Source organism: Salmo salar, chromosome 21, assembly GCF_965601325.2.
Source record: "Salmo salar chromosome 21, fSalSal1, whole genome shotgun sequence".
In the NCBI taxonomy this organism is placed as follows: Eukaryota; Metazoa; Chordata; class Actinopteri; order Salmoniformes; family Salmonidae; genus Salmo; species Salmo salar.
The window spans coordinates 46,703,429-46,718,812 of record NC_138311.1 but is presented as its reverse complement, the minus strand read 5'-3'; positions in this window follow the sequence as shown (position 1 = coordinate 46,718,812).

Here is a 15,384-nt window from a genome sequence, read left to right as displayed (position 1 = left end):
TCTGACTGGGGAAGTAGATATCGGGCTTCATTGCCAAAATCCTGAGGTATCCCTTTAACATCCTCAAAACAATTTGAGAACATAACTTTAAATAGAACCATGAGGACACCTGTTGGAAACGTTGTGCTGAAGTAATAAAATTCCAACAGAAAAACGTTGTTTCTTACTGTTCTCTGAACTATTTGAGGCCATTCCCCAGTCAAACCAATTGGAGAACATTCCTAGAACATTACCAACATTTTAATGAAATGTAACCATGTTTGAACTTTTAGCAAACGTTCTGTTAAAGTAATGAAATATTAAGATTTTTTGTTGTTGTCAATTCCTGTCACAATTATCTTCGTCTTCTGACGATAATGCGAAATCGTCATCTGAGAATGTAGACCAATACGCAGCAGGTGTGCAGTTGTTCATTTTGAACATTTAATTAAATCAACACGAATACAAAAACAACAAACAAGAAAACAAACGATAAACTGACAGTCTGCAAAGCATAGGCTCAACACAGAACAATCACCCACCAATCACACACACAAACACACCCTAATATATGGGACTCTCAATCAAAGGCAGATAGACAACACCTGCCTTCAACTGAGAGTCCCAACCCCAATTAACCCAACATAGAACCAGACATACTAGACTAAACATAGAATACATGGAAACCAAACAGTGCCCAAAAACCCCGGAATACTAAATCAAATGCCCCTTCAACAAACACACCACCCCGAACCACATAAAACGAATACCCTCTGCCACGTCCTGACCAAACTACAATACTAATTAACCTTTATACTGGCCAGGACGTGACAATTCCTTAAATGTGCTGAGAATGGTCCAAAGCCAAGCAACTATCCTTGCACCATTCCCAGAAAGTTGTGGGAAGGTTGTATGCAAAATAACCATAGGACAACCACGCTCTAAGAAACATATGGTTCTCAGAACATTAAGTGCTAGCTGGGTGCAAGGTTCATATGGTACAATGACCGATACCCCATATATCGGAGAGGCGATCTGTATTTGTTGTGATAGCGTTAATGGGAACTGGAGGGACGTTATCAGAAGCTCTTCTGTTTGCTTTCTTTTCTCAGGAGTGGCGCTCAGCTCGGCTTGCAGCGAAGATGTTGCTGATTGATTAGCATGGTTGGTTGTGATGGATCGGCCCGTCTCACATCACAGCTCCCATAACATCCCTATCCAGTGAGAGTATAGCCAGTAGGGGCTCCACCTGCACGCTGCCCTTGCGTGTACCATGAAGGAGGGTGTTGAAGAGAATGTCAAAACAAGACATTCACTTCCTAAAATTAGGCCCTTGGGCTACCTTCTCATTTTTACCCTAGTCTGTTTTTTCTTCAAGCCAAACTTTTACATAACAAACTGTTGGTTTACATAACCATTGATCTAAGAATGATACAGGTAAACAGTCAGTGAGAGAGAATGTGTGGTGTGATATGTGGGGGATGGGTTTCTGTTGTCCAAGACCAGTGACAGTGTGTGTGTGTGTGTGTGTCACTGTCTGGGTGTTTTGGCTTCACAGAAGACGCCCCATTGGACAGCCGTTAATTGTGTGTGCGTGTGTGTGTGCGTGTGTGCTCTGGCCGCTGCTCTCTTTGTTCTGGCTTTATTAGGCGTAGAGCCTGTCACTTTCCGCCCTCTCGGAGTCATCAGTCTAACAAAGACATACTGGCACTCTCCTGCTACCTCCCCCCCCGCCCATACACCCCCCTCAGACTGGTCCCCGATGGCTGCTTTGTGACTCAGTCATTTACTGTCAGCAGTTATAGGAGGTTGCCTAAATCTATTGCTTGCTCCGATTTAAAACAATCGCTTGATCAAGCCATTCTGAGGTACTGGAATAAATCTTAAGTGAATGCTATTGACAGAGAGATGTTAAGTAACGCCTGACATGGACAACATTCAGTCCCTGCTTTACTATGCCGTAACAATTTTCTTTATGTGATCTTCTATTGCATTAAACTTGATACATTTCTTAAGTTATCTACTGCAGTGAAGCACAGTTTTCAATTGAATGGGCAGCAGGTAGCCTAGCGGTTAGAGCATTGGGTCGGGTTGCTAGTTTGAATCCCTGAGCCGACTAGGTAACAGCTGTCAATCTGCCCTTGAGCAAGTGGCTGATCCCTGGCCGTGACCCCACTCTGAGGGTGCCTCAAGGGGAGTGGGCTATGGAAGAAGAAAGAAAAAAACGTCCATTTCACACCACACACTATTTGATCTTTTTAGATTATACTTTTAAGTTATTAAAAAACAAATTGATGGATTGAAAATGGAAAAGTATTTGTTTCGTATTGGGTTATATGACTTCTATCAATAGTGTTTCTCATTGTTGGTGCCGTAGTGATTGAAGGCCCATTTGAAGTAGTCTGGGCAATTATTTAGGAAACCAAAACACATTCATAACTACACTTAGGCTTATCCCATAATGCTACTATAATGAAATGGTTGAGCCAAGACGCCAATAATCAACTAAGCACGGTCAAGACTTCCTGCTGTGCTTTGTTTCCCAGTGGTATACACATCAATCCACCCCCCCCCCCCAACTCCTCTCTTAGCTGGATACTCTCCCTCTGGTGTTGCAGGGTAGGACTCTAAAAGGAGATATCACTTACCTCTTTCTCATGTTTAATAGCAAATCTGACCATTTACCCTATGTGGCAATATGTTTGTTTGATCCCCAGGCCCCTAGTTGGCCTGATCTTACAGTGACAGTATTGGTTGGTGGTGGCGGGTTTAGGTTACTTAACATAATTATTTGTCCTGGTACTGTATGTTTACACGATGACGGCCAATCAGGGATTAACATTCCGATTTGAGGGCAGAGTTCACTGTGCTAATTGGCTGACAGGGTTTCAGAGGGAGAGATCCCAGCACTTTGTTCTGCTACAGGGATCTTAGCCCCTTGATACGGAGATCTTAGCCCCTTGATACAGGGTTAAGGTGAGGAGCAAAGGCCAGACCCCAGACAGACTCTTACAAAAAGCCTGACCCCAGAGAGACTCTTACGAAAGGCCTGGCCAGACCACACAGACTCTTACGAAAGGCATGGCCTGACCCCAGACAAACTCTTACAAAAAGCCTGACCCGAGAGAGACTCTTACGAAAGGCCTGGCCAGACCACACAGACTCTTACGAAAGGCATGGCCTGACCCCAGACAAACTCTTACAAAAAGCCTGACCCCAGAGAGACTCTTACAAAAGGCCTGGCCAGACCACACAGACTCTTACAAAAGGCCTGGCCAGACCCCAGAGAAATTCTTACCAAAGCAGACTGGTATAAAGTTAAACTGGGCCAGTAGTATTTTAATATTCCATCCTAGTACCCTCAGAATGTATTATTCATGGTCATGGTGCAGTGAGGGTCAGTGCCCCTTTTTTTGGAACAATTCTCCCTAATCAATGTTTGATCAGGGTGTGTGGATGAGGTTAAAAGTTCAGTCTCTTCAGTCTTAGAAATGTCTCAGGTTATAAATGTAAAATGAACAAAAATATAAAAGCAACATGTAAAGTGTTGGTCCCATGTTTCATGAGGTGAAATAAACGATCCCAGAAATGTTCCATATGCACAAAAAGCTTATTTCTATCAAATTGTGTTCACAAATTTGTTTACACCGCTGTTAGTGACCATTTCTCCTTAGTCAAGATAATCCATCCACCTGACAGGTGTGGCATATCAAGAAGCTGATTAAACAGCATGATCATTACACAGGTACACCTTGTGCTGGGGACAATAAAAGGCCACTCTAAAATGTGCAGTTTTGTCACACAACACAATGCCACATATGTCTCAAGTTTTGAAGGAGCGTGCAATTGGCATGCTGACTGCAGGAATGTCCGCCAGAGCTGTTGCCAGAGAATTTCATGTTAATTTCTCTACCATAAGTCACCCTCAACGTCGTTTTATGTCCAACCGGCCTCACAACTGCAGACCACATGTATGGTGTCATGTGGGCGAGTGGTTTGCTTATGTCAACATTGTGAATAGTGCCCCATGGTGGCGGTGGGGTTATGGTATGGGCAGGCATAAGCTACGGACAACGAACACAATTACATTTTAATCGATGGCAATTTAAGGCATGTGACCAACAGGTGCATATCTGTATTCCCAATCATGTAAAATCCATAGATTAGGGTAAAATGAATGTATTTCAATTGAATGATTTCCTTATATGAACTGTAACTCAGTAATATCTTTGTGTTTATATTTTGTGTCAGTGTAAAACAGATTCGAGACTCCTTGACTTTATCCTATATTTTACATACAGTGCCTTCGGGAAGTACTCAGACCCCTTGACTTTTTCCATATATTGTAACGTTACAACCTTTATTCTAGAATAGATTAAATTGTATTTTTTTCCTCATCTACACACTATACCCCATAATGACAAAGAAAAAACAGGTTTTTTGAAATGTTTACTAATTTATTAAAAATTAAAAATGGAAATATTAAATTTACATAAGTATTCATACCCTTTACTCAGTACTTTGTTGAAGCACCTTCGGCAGCAATTACAGCCTCGAGTCTTCTTGGGTATGACGCTACAAGCTTGGCACACCTGTATTTGGGGAGTTTCTCCCATTCTTCTCTGCAGATCCTCTCAAGGTTGGATGGGGAGGGTTGGTGCACAGCTTTTTTCAGGTCTCTCCAGAGATGTTCTATCGGGTTCAAGTCCAGGCTCTGGCTGGGCCACTCGAGGACATTCAGAGGCTTGTTCTGAAGCCACTCCTGCATTGTCTCATCCCCCAGTCTGCCCTGAGCGCTCTGGAGCAGGTTTTCATCAAGGATCTCTCTGTACTTTGCTCCGTTCATCTTTGCCTCGATCCTGACTAGTCTCCCAGTCCCTACTGCTGAAAAACATCCCTACAGCATGATGCTGCCACCACCATGCTTCACCGTAGGGATGGTGCCAGGTTTCCTCCAGACGTGGAGCTTGGCATTTAGGCCAAAGAGTTCAATCTTGGTTTCATCATGAGAAACCAATCTTGGTTTCACCAGAGAATCTTGTTTCTCATGGTCTGAGAGTCTCTAGGTGCCTTTTGGCAAACTCCAAGCGGGCGATCATGTGCCTTTTATTGAGGAGTGGCTTCTGTCTGGCCACTCTACCTTAAAGGCCTGATTGGTGGAGTGCTGCAGAGATAGTTGTCCTTCTGGAAGGTTATCTCATCTCCCCAGAGGAGCTCTAGAGCTCTGTCAGACTGACCATTGGGTTCTTGGTCACCACCTTGACCAAGGCCCTTCTCCCCCGATTGGTCAGTTTGGCCATTCGGGTAGCTCTAGGAAGAGTCTTGGTGGTTCCAAACTTCTTCCATTTAAGAAGGATGGAGGCCACTGTGTTCTTGGGGACTTTCAATTCTGCAGAAATGTTTTGGTACCCTTCCGCAGATCTGTGCCTCGACACAATCCTGTCTCTGAGTTCTACAGACAATTCCTTCGACCTCATGGCTTGGTTTTTGCTCTGACATGCACTGTCAACTGAGACCTTATATAGACAGTTGTGTGCCTTTCCAACTCATGTCCAATCAATTGAATTTACCACAGCTGGACTCCAATCAAGTTGTAGAAACAGCTCCAAGGATGATCAATGGAAACAGGATGCACCTGAGCTCAAGTTCGACTCTCATAGCAAAGGGTCTGAATACTTATGTAAATAAGTAGATTTTAGAATAAGGCTGTAACATAACAAAATGTGGAAAAAGTCAAGGTGTCTGAATACTTTCCGAAGGCACTGTATGTACATACTTATGGGAAGAATTGGAACCACCATGTTGTCATTGATTTGGCTCTCAACATCAGTGATACTGATTGGCTAGGCTGGCATTTTTGATTTGGTTCTACAGGTCCTTTCATCATGTGTCACCAGCCTCATCCCCTGCTAGTTGTCAACACATGTTGTCTGGGTTAGTCATTATGCCCTCTCAGATTTGAGGTCCAGGGCATAGAGGATCCTGCAGAGAGGGTCACGGCCCTCCAGCCCACCCCACAGACACCCCTTCATGTCTGGAGTTGTAATGGCAGGTCAGGCCCTTGCCTTCCCCTGTAGTGTAGTGAAAACACTGAATCCAAGGCTCCTCAGACCAGCCCTGTGATCTGCTTTCCACATCCCATCACTCTGTCCCAGCAGGAGAGGCCCTATGATGCCAAAGACCCTGCTGGGATCTCACTCCTCCTCCTGTATGATGCCAGAGACCCTACTGGGATCTCACTCCTCCTGTATGATGCCAGAGACCCTATTGGGATCTCACTCCTCCTGTATGATGCCAGAGCCCTACTGGGATCTCACTCCTCCTGTATGATGCCAAAGACCCTACTGGGATCTCACTCCTCCTGTATGATGCCAGAGACCCTACTGGGATCTCACTCCTCCTGTATGATGCCAGAGACCCTGCTGGGATCTCACTCCTCCTGTATGATGCCAGAGACCCTGCTGGGATCTCACTCCTCCTGTATGATGCCAGAGACCCTGCTGGGATCTCACTCCTCCTGTATGATGCCAGAGACCCTGCTGGGATCTCACTCCTCCTCCTGTATGATGCCAGAGACCCTACTGGGATCTCACTCCTCCTCCTGTATGATGCCAGAGACCCTGCTGGGATCTCACTCCTCCTGTATGATGCCAGAGACCCTGCTGGGATCTCACTCCTCCTCCTGTATGATGCCAGAGACCCTACTGGGATCTCACTCCTCCTGTATGATGCCAGAGACCCTACTGGGATCTCACTCCTCCTGTATGATGCCAGAGACCCTGCTGGGATCTCACTCCTCCTGTATGATGCCAGAGACCCTGCTGGGATCTCACTCCTCCTGTATGATGCCAGAGACCCTGCTGGGATCTCACTCCTCCTCCTGTATGATGCCAGAGACCCTGCTGGGATCTCACTCCTCCTCCTGTATGATGCCAGAGACCCTACTGGGATCTCACTCCTCCTCCTGTATGATGCCAGAGACCCTGCTGGGATCTCACTCCTCCTGTATGATGCCAGAGACCCTGCTGGGATCTCACTCCTCCTCCTGTATGATGCCAGAGACCCTACTGGGATCTCACTCCTCCTGTATGATGCCAGAGACCCTACTGGGATCTCACTCCTCCTGTATGATGCCAGAGACCCTACTGGGATCTCACTCCTCCTGTATGATGCCAGAGACCCTGCTGGGATCTCACTCCTCCTGTATGATGCCAGAGACCCTGCTGGGATCTCACTCCTCCTGTATGATGCCAGAGACCCTGCTGGGATCTCACTCCTCCTCCTGTATGATGCCAGAGACCCTACTGGGATCTCACTCCTCCTCCTGTATGATGCCAGAGACCCTGCTGGGATCTCACTCCTCCTGTATGATGCCAGAGACCCTACTGGGATCTCACTCCTCCTGTATGATGCCAGAGACCCTACTGGGATCTCACTCCTCCTCCTGTATGATGCCAGAGACCCTACTAGGATCTCACTCCTCCTCCTGTATGATGCCAGAGACCCTGCTGGGATCTCACTCCTCCTGTATGATGCCAGAGACCCTGCTGGGATCTCACTCCTCCTGTATGATGCCAGAGACCCTGCTGGGATTTCACTCCTCCTGTATGATGCCAGAGACCCTGCTAGGATCTCACTCCTCCTGTATGATGCCAGAGACCCTACTGGGATCTCACTCCTCCTGTATGATGCCAGAGACCCTACTGGGATCTCACTCCTCCTGTTTACCCAAAGACTGGTTATGCTACTGGGGATCCATTCAGAGCTGAGTATGTGGCTGTGGCTCAACCATAGATCACAGTCTCTCTCTCTCTTAATAAGGGTGACTTTTAAAGACTAAGATATAGGTTGAAACAAGTTTAAAGTTTTAATGTCACGTGCACAAGTACAGTGAAAGGCCTTTTTGCCACCTCTAAACCCAACAATGCATGAATCAATATCAGTAGTACTATAAAATCAAGTAGAGTGACACCCTGGTCAGTTTCACCTGTCCTTGTGATTGTCTCCACCCCCTCCAGGTGTCGCTTGTTATCCCTGGTGTATATATCCCTGTGTTTCCTGTCTCTCTGTGCCAGTTCGTCTTGTACGTTCCAAGTCAACCAGTGTGGTTTTCCCGTGCGCCTGCCTTTTCTGTTCTCGTTTAATAGTCCATTTAATAGTTTTGACCCTTGCCTGTTTTCTGGACTCTGTACCCGCCTGCCTGACCATTCTGCCTGCCCTGACCTAGAGCCTGCCTGCCACACTGTACCTCCTGGACTCTGAACTGGTTTTGACTTTTTGCCTGTCCACGACCATTTTCTTGCCTACCCCTTTTGGATATAATAAATATAAAAGACTCAAACCATCTGCCTCCCGTGTCTGCATCTGGGTCTCGCCTTGTGCCCTTAGAAGTAGAGCAAAAACACATGAGAAATAGAAATAAGAAGAACATTTGCCATATTTCCCAAGTGCAGAGATAGAGGTAGATATGTATAGGGGTAAGGTGACTAGGCATCATGATATATATGATAAAGAGAGTAGCAGCAGTATGAGTGTGTAGATTCCTGTGAGTGTGCATAGGGACAATGCTAAATAAAATACAACTCAGATCGTCTGTGTAGCCATTTTGTTATCTATTTAGCAGTCTTCTGGCTCGGGGATAGAAGCTGTTCAGGTGTCAGACTAGATGCACTGGTACCGCTTGCGGTACGAAATCAGAGACAACAGTCTCTGGCTTGGGTGGCTGGAGTCTTAAACGATTTTCCAGGCTTTCCTCTGACACCGCCTTGTATAGAGGTCCTGGATGGCAGGGAGCTCGGCCCCATTGATGTACTGGGCTGTCCGCACCCCCCTCTGTAGCGCCATGCGATCGAAGGCGGTGCTGTTGCCATACCAAGCAGTAATGCAGCCAGTCAAGATGCTCTCAGTGGTGCAGCTGTGGGACTCTTTGAGGATTTGAGGGCTCATGCCACCCCTTTTCAACCTTCCGAAGGGGAAAAGGTGCAAAACAGGAGGAGGAGTTGATGATTGAGAAGAAAGGTGGTAAACTGAAAAACGAGAAAAGATTAGTTGCTGACTGCTGTATTTCAGATGGTCTTGGCAGTCCATTTTTTATATGGTATGAATGAGGTTCCAAATGTGGCCGGCATCTTTTTTGAAGAAATGTGTTGATGGATAGATCATATCTTGAGGCGGCTACATTTTTCTTGTCTTCCTCATAGTGTCCCCTCAAAGCCAACACTTTAATTAATCTTTAAGAGGCTCCTGGCCTGTTTACTCCAACCTCTTCCTCTCAATGTGTATTGTACAGAGACCCTGTTAACCCATACGTCTTTTAACCGTCAATCAGAGTACCAAATGTGTATGTGTACACACAGCAGTGTTCGAAAATATTGGACTATTGGCATTCATACTTTTTGAGTTTGAGGGCGCAGCTCAAGCTATTTCTCCAACTGTCAACACATTCAAATTAATGGAGCCACGGTTGGTTGGAAATTGTGGTACGGGGTGTGTTCTGGGCTGGTCTCAGAGCCACGAAGCTATGTCACGATGGAAAGCCGGACTATCCCGTCTCGGCGTTGGTGGGCTATGATTTACGTTCTCAGTCTAAAGGACAGTTGAGAGTCCGGGAATGTCCAGGTGCAATAACTAAGACGGTACAGAGGGAAACTCCTCAACATGCTGTCAAGCCTCCACAGAACATAAGCTGAAACCTGTCAGAGCAGTTACTTGAAGACCTGTATTTAGTCTTTCAGGTTGACTGAGCTGAGATGTCCAATTATCAACAGTCAGAGATTGCTTATTGGTCTCACATCAGAGATGTCGATACTCTCGCTAGTTGTTCTCAGCCTCTTGTCCTTGTGCAGTTTGGGGAATTTTCAATTAATTCAATAAAATGTATTGTCTGTTATTATGACGTATTTATTATTAATTATAATTTTTATGTTGATAACCATCAACAAGCATTGTGACTGAAACAGTAACCCTGTCTCACGTTGTATTTCTGTCTCTCTCCATCTCCCCCAGGTTTTAGGAGATGTCCTGTCTCACGTTGTATTTCTGTGTCTGTCTATCTCCCCCAGGTTTTAGGAGATGTCCTGTCTCACGTCATCTTTCTGTCTCTGTCTCTCTCCCCCAGGTTTTAGAAGATGTCCTGTCTCACGTCGTCTTTCTGTCTCTGTCTCTCTCCCCCAGGTTTTAGGAGATGTCCTGTCTCACGTTGTATTTCTGTCTCTGTCTCTCTCCCCCAGGTTTTAGGAGATGTCCTGTCTCACGTTGTATTTCTGTCTCTGTCTCTCTCCCCCAGGTTTTAGGAGATGTCCTGTCTCACGTCGTATTTCTGTCTCTGTCTCTCTCCCCCAGGTTTTAGGAGATGTCCTGTCTCACGTTGTATTTCTGTCTCTGTCTCTCTCCCCCAGGTTTTAGGAGATGTCCTGTCTCACGTCATCTTTCTGTCTCTGTCTCTCCCCCAGGTTTTAGAAGATGTCCTGTCTCACGTCATCTTTCTGTCTCTGTCTCTCTCCCCCAGGTTTTAGGAGATGTCCTGTCTCACGTTGTATTTCTGTCTCTGTCTCTCTCCCCCAGGTTTTAGGAGATGTCCTGTCTCACGTTGTATTTCTGTCTCTGTCCATCTCCCCCAGGTTTTAGGAGATGTCCTGTCTCACGTTGTATTTCTGTCTCTGTCTCTCTCCCCCAGGTTTTAGGAGATGTCCTGTCTCACGTTGTATTTCTGTCTCTGTCTCTCTCCCCCAGGTTTTAGGAGATGTCCTGTCTCACGTCGTATTTCTGTGTCTGTCTCTCTCCCCCAGGTTTTAGGAGATGTCCTGTCTCACGTCGTCTTTCTGTCTCTGTCTCTCTCCCCCAGGTTTTAGGAGATGTCCTGTCTCACGTCGTCTTTCTGTCTCTGTCTCTCTCCCCCAGGTTTTAGGAGATGTCCTGTCTCACGTTGTATTTCTGTCTCTGTCTCTCTCCCCCAGGTTTTAGGAGATGTCCTGTCTCACGTCGTCTTTCTGTCTCTGTCCATCTCCCCTATGTTTTAGGAGATGTCATTTGATGGCCATGAACAGGGTGTCAGGTGTTGGCCACAGACTAAGGTCCCCTTGTAGGGACCATGAGGTGGAATGACCCTGCCTCTGACCCGGGTCACAAGACACATGGCTCCTATCATTCACAGTTTGGAAAGGGTGACTTGTTTCCTTAGATCAAATAAATTATGTTTCATTGTCACATACACCGGATAGGTGCAGTGAAAAATATGTTGTTTTACAGGGTCAGCCATAGTAGTATGGTGCCCCTGGAGAAAATGAGGGCTAAGTGCCTTGCTCAAGGGCACATCGACAGAGTTTTCACCTTGTCAGCTCGGGTATTCGAACAAGCAACCTTTTCATGGTGTCTGAAGTATATATCCTCTATTTCATAGACGTAAATATCTGGAATCTCTATATACAGATTAGATTGTTGATAACGGTTTCTTAAAATAATTAATCTAATGTTATTTTAATGAGATTCTGTAGATTGTTCATAGCATGTCAGACATACTGTATCAGGAGGTGTCAAGATATAAGATACTTTATCGGTAACATTCTTCCTGAATTTAAAAGTAATCCAATAAGTTATCAAATCAAACGTTATTGGTTCAATACACATATTTAGCAGATGTTATTGCGGGTGTAGCGAAATGCTAGTGTTCCTAGCTCCAACAATGCAGTAATATCCAACAATTCACAACAATACACACAAATCTAAAACTAAAAGATTAATCTAGTTTTTCAAAAGTATCTGTAACTGATTACAGTTTTTTTTGTAATAAGATTACATGTAATCAGTTACTCCCCAACCCTGTTTAGGATACAGATGGTTGCATTTAGTCCAAACATGCTACCCTGTCTGAGGTGCTGACAGAGGAAGCCACGGGTGTTGTCAGTGGCTTCCCTTGCCCAGGGCCTTGTCTCTACAGCTCTGCTCTGATGTGTGGACAAAACACTTAGACTCGACATGCACACAGTAACTCACCCCTCTGGGCTGAAGGAGATTTAGTTGGGTTTAAATGTATTAGAAAGCTGTGAAAAGCAAACAGAAGGTACAGTAAAGGTCACTTCAATGGCTCTTTATATGGGAATGGAAACACTAGGATTTACAACGCCAGAAAACTACAACTGTAAATCGCCATATTGGTGTTGTTGCATCACTGGCAGGAGAAAGATTTGCATTTACTTCCTAAAGTGTTTCCATTCCCCTTTAAAGACAATGTCACAAATAGATACAGTACAGTGTTAATCATTTCTGCTATCCAGGGTTTTATCCCAGCTATATTTGTGGTCAGATTTTGCTCACTGTATATCCACATGACAAATACCAGAGAGTTCTAGAGGAAAAGTTTCAGTTTTGCTTCATCGTGCAGCCGTTTCCAAAGTGCACTTCAAACAGGCGTGTGAGATGGGATGAGCCCAGCTCTTGTGTCTGATATACTGATAAATAATGGGTGTAAAGGCCAATATCGGACATCCAGAAAATGCTCTCAGGTCTTTTCTTGCAGTGGAGGGGTAGACCTGAGCCCTGGCCTCTCTCCTGTCTCCTCTGTACGACTGCAGAGTTGATGTTCACCACAATATGAATGGGCCTCTGTCTGCAGACTTGTCCTCCTCACTGTAACCATTGTCTCTCCTGATTGACAGGACCAGCTCTGATAACGTTAAAGGATGTGATATCCCAGACTGCATTGCAGGCAGCATCCCCTGTCAGAAGGAAGAGGTAGGCCTATAACTTCACCATGTTGTTATTTTTCAGAAAAATGGAAAGGAAACAAGATGTGGTCGAGCATAGTTGGCGGTGGGAAGATTTTCAGATTATTAATTAATGGAACTTTAATACAATGCCTAAAAATAGACAGAAGCAATATTGCAATATGAATATGCTTTGATGGTCTGCCTGAGCTGTACTTGCAATGGGTTTTCTGTAGGCATTTTGTACACACACCATCACAGATAAATCTAGTTATGACACGTCAGGCTGAGTGACGTGATTAGGCCATAGGAGTGTGTGTTGCGTGCTCTGACTCTCTTTCTCGCTTTCTCTCTCTTTTTCTCATCCCTCTATATGTTATTGAGTGTTAATACGTGAACCTATGGTCAACTCTCTCTCAGCTTCCATTCCTCAGGTACCCCTATTCTTCTTCAGACACCCTCCCCCTGCTCTCTACCAACTCTCTCTCTCTTTTCTCTTTTATCCTGAAGTGAAATCATCCTTATCTTGAGGATGGGCCCTCTGACATTCTCACTCCACCATTAGAAGACACCTGATCCTCAGGGAGGAGGAGGTTGTAATTATGGCAAATGACTGTTGTTATTTTTTTAGCTTAACTGCACGTGGAATCCAGTCATGCTTGAAATGTGTACATGGAACCGATGATCTTTCACCACAGTTGGATTACATGAATAGGAGGCAGTGTACGGAAGGAGGGAAAAGAAGTCACATTTTAACATGCACGCAATTGGGTAATATAATTATTTGATTTATGTTGTAAAAATGTGTTCACAAGACGCATTACTTAATTCAATCAATGAAATTCTGGGTATTTTTAAATGAGCGTCTAGTCCATTTTGTTTTTTCCTGCACTGAGATCCCAAAATGATAATGACAAAATGTTTGTCTTAATTTCATCAGTGAGACATTGTGCATATCAAACACATTTTTGCATAGGCTATAGACCTCTACTCTGAAACAGGTCTGTTTCTTATTCAAACTGCAAGTTGAGGTCACTTGGTCATGAATTAAATTTGCATTATGCCAACTTTCTTAAATGATACCATCTCTAGCTTGGTTCCCCAGAGCCTAACTGAGTTTATATGCTGGAAAACATACGTAGGCCAATGAATAACTGCTCTGTTAGATGACCAGGGGCGGTGTTATGGATGGCATTTGGGGGCCTGCCTGCCCTACCGTACCTCCTTGCTCGTCCAAATAAAATATTGAAATATTTATAATTCATTTGACCGAGTTGCACACCGACAGAAAGATGCATCATTCTCAGATAAAGCATCCGATCGAGCCAAACAGCGCCCCTCTGTCCCAGTATGTGTAGACCATGCATCTGATGATGTCTGGACAAAAATAGTATGGCATGTCATCCTATTTTTAGCCAGACAGAATCAGAACCACACTGTAGACCCAAACGGTTACAGACCTATATCCATCCTGCCCTGCCTTTCTAAAGTCTTCGAAAGCCAAGTTAACAAACAGATCATCAACCATTTCGAATCCCACCGTACCTTCTCCACTATGCAATCTGGCTTCCGAGCTGGTAATGGGTGCACCTCAGCCACGCTCAAGGCCCTAAATTATATCATAACCGCCATCGATAAAAGACAGTACTGTGCAACCATATTCATCGACCTGGCCAAGGCTTTCAACTCTGTCAATCACCGCATTCTTTTTGGCAGACTCAATAGCCTTGGTTTCTCAAATGACTGCCTCGCCTGGTTCACCAACTACAGGCATGGCCAAAAGTTTTGAGAATGACACAAATATTAATTTTCACAAAGTCTGCTGCCTCAGTTTGTATGATGGCAATTTGCATATACTCCAGAATGTTATGAAGAGTGATCAGATGAATTGCAATTAATTGCAAAGTCCCTCTTTGCCATGCAAATTAACTGAATCCCCCAAAAACATTTCCACTGCATTTCAGCCCTGCCACAAAAGGACCAGCTGACATCATGTCAGTGATTCTCTCGTTAACACAGCTGTGAGTGTTGACAAGGACAAGGCTGGAGATCACTCTGTCATGCTGATTGAGTTCGAATAACAGACTGGAAGCTTCAAAAAGGAGGGTGGTGCTTGGAATCATTGTTCTTCCTCTGTCAATCATGGTAACCTGCAAGGAAACACGTGCCGTCATCATTGCTTTACGCAAAAATGGCTTCACAGGCAAGGATATTGCTGCCAGTAAGATTGCACCTAAATCAACCATTTATCAGATCATCAAGAACTTCAAGAAGAGCGGTTCAATTGTTGTGAAGAAGGCTTCAGGGCGCCCAAGAAAGTCCAGCAAGCGCCAGGATCGTCTCCTAAAGTTGATTCAGCTGTGGGATCGGGGCACCACCAGTACAGAGCTTGCTCAGGAATGGCAGCAGGCAGGTGTGAGTGCATCTGCACGCACAGTGAGGCGAAGACTTTTGGAGGATGGCCTGGTGTCAAGAGGGGCAGCAAAGAAGACCCTTCTCTCCAGGAGAAACATCAGGGACAGACTGATATTCTGCAAAAGGTACAGGGATTGGACTGCTGCGGACTGGGGTAAAGTCATTTTCTCTGATGAATCCCCTTTCTGATTGTTTGGGGCATCCGGAAAAAAGCTTGTCCGGAGAAGACAAGGTGAGCGCTACCATCAGTCCTGTGTCATGCCAACAGTAAAGCATCCTGAGACCATTC